Below are 2500 nucleotides of genomic sequence, written 5' to 3'. Positions count from 1 at the left end.
AATTTTTGGAGAAAAATATTAGTTTTATTAATTTTTAATCACTTAAAAGTACCAAAAATTGGGAAAGATCTGAAAAAATAATTTTGGAGGATAGGGGTTGCTTTTTCACACCTGCAAAAAAATGTGTGCACCAAAATAAGCTGGTTTCATGCCGAAAGGTATTGATACAAATGGTTTTTTGTAATTTTATTAATTTTTAATCACTAAAAATTACCAAAAATTGGGAAAGATCTGAAAAAATAATTTTGGAGGATGGGGGTTGCTTTTTCACACCTGCAAAAAATTTTGTGCACCAAAATAAGCCGGTTTCATGCCGAAAATTATTGATAGAAATGGTTTTTTGTAATTTTATTAATTTTTAATCACTAAAAATTACCAAAAATTGGAAAAGATCTGAAAAAATAATTTTGGAGGATGGGGTTTGCTTTTTTCACACCTGCAAAAAGATTTGTGCACCAAAATGAGCTGGTTTCATGCCAAAAAGTATTGATAGAAATGGTTTTTCACTAATATTTAATTTCTAGAAATTACAAAAAATTAGGAAAATTTATTTTGTGGAAATGGGATTGCATGGAATCAAAAGGGAACACTCCCACACTACTTTTGTTTCAAGGTGAGCCAGTTTCATACAAGAAAGGTGCACAGAGACGAGTTTGGGACTGTCAATCAAAGCGGTGACATGGGGGTGTGTATGGGTGATATGTTGAAAGAGCAACAATGGTCACAAGTGCATTGTGGGTGTGCACATCCCTTTGCACCACGACACACCACATGAGGCACCAATTGCAATGTGGGTGTGCGCACCCACATAGTGCAAAATGATGCAGCATGGGTTGTTGTGCGCAGTGTCAGCACATCCACCACGATGCACACCAACTTACGCCCTGTGTTAATAGTGTAGTAGAGCTGTAAACTACACACTATGCAAAGGTGGAATGGGTGCACCGAACACAAGTGGTAGTGTTACAGCCCTACACTACACGCCACTAAACGGTGTGTCACAGCCCTGTCACTACAATAGTAGAAAACACTACACGTGTAGTGTTAACATGTTTAACACACACCACGGTAGTTTAGTGTTTTCTAATATTGGTCACCTCACGTGGAGGCACCACAGTAACCACTTGCACCATGACACACCACGGGGGCACCACAGCACCAGTTCACGCATGCACACGCATGCCCGCGCCCGCGCACAGCCGCCGCTCGCACACGCATGCTCGCCGGGCACAGCCGCCGCCCGCACACGCATGCCCGCGCACAGCCGCCGCCCGCACACGCATGCCCGCGCACAGCCGCCGCCCGCACACGCAGGCCCACGCCTGCGCACGCACGCCTGCGCCAGCGCACGGCCACGCAGCCAGCCCGCACACGCCAGCGCACGCCACCGCACAATGGCAGGCCACAGGGGCACAATGTGTAGTCAGTCGGCAATGTGCACCGGTAACCTCCATGGGGATATGGTGGGTGTGGAGGCATGGGATAATTGAAGGTTGTTCTGATGAGTATGATTTCCCCAAGGGTGTTCTGTTGAAAAGGAGGGGTGGTAAGGCTGTTCGGATGAGCTAGATTTTCACACCGACTCGCACCATGGCAGCCTTGTGCAGTCGGCCGAGTGGGAGGGTAGCGTCGATAACCTCTATGGGGATATGATGGGTGTGGAGACATGGGATGTGGAAGGTTGTTCTGATGAGTTGGACTTTCACAAGCGTGTGTTATGTATGTTGGCAAGGAGAGGGAGGGTCTTTGTTCTTGGCACACTACGATGCATGGGGGAGGGACTTCTTTTGAAAACTCGTTACTGGGGGGAGAGACAAATCGTTGTGGGATGCGAAATTTGGGGGGAGGGACGAATCGATGCGACAGAGGGACGAATGGATCCTCTAATCATTGGCTTTACCTGATAGAACTCGCACCCGGGCTCCAGCTATCCTGAGGGAAACTTCGGAGGGAACCAGCTACTAGACTCTTTCGCCCCTATACCCAAGTCAGACGAACGATTTGCACGTCAGTATTGCTGCGGGCCTCCACCAGAGTTTCCTCTGGCTTCGCCCCGCTCAGGCATAGTTCACCATCTTTCGGGTCCCGACAGGCAAGCTCTCACTCGAACCCTTCTCAAAAGATCTAGGTCGGTCGGCGGTGCAACCCCGCAAGGGGATCCCGCCAGTCAGCTTCCTTGCGCCTTACGGGTTTACTCACCCGTTGACTCGCACGCATGTCAGACTCCTTGGTCCGTGTTTCAAGACGGGCCGAATGGGGAGCCCACAGGCCGATGCCCGGAGCACGCAGGTGCCAAAGCACGCCTAAGGGCGCGTGCTGCCTTCCACGATCGCGACGACGACGTCTCCACGGGCATAACGCGACAACCCGGGCTTGGGGCGCCGCCGCAATCCGCATCGGTCCGCTCCCCGAGCCGAGTGGTGGACCGGCTTTCACCGTTCCACATCCGACCGGGGAGCATCGCCGGCCCCCATCCGCTTCCCTCCCGACAATTTCAAGC

This window comes from Nelumbo nucifera, chromosome 3 (genome assembly GCF_055504915.1).
Source record: "Nelumbo nucifera cultivar China Antique chromosome 3, China Antique-T2T, whole genome shotgun sequence".
NCBI lineage: Eukaryota > Viridiplantae > Streptophyta > Magnoliopsida > Proteales > Nelumbonaceae > Nelumbo > Nelumbo nucifera.
Note: the sequence above shows the minus strand (reverse complement) of the source record.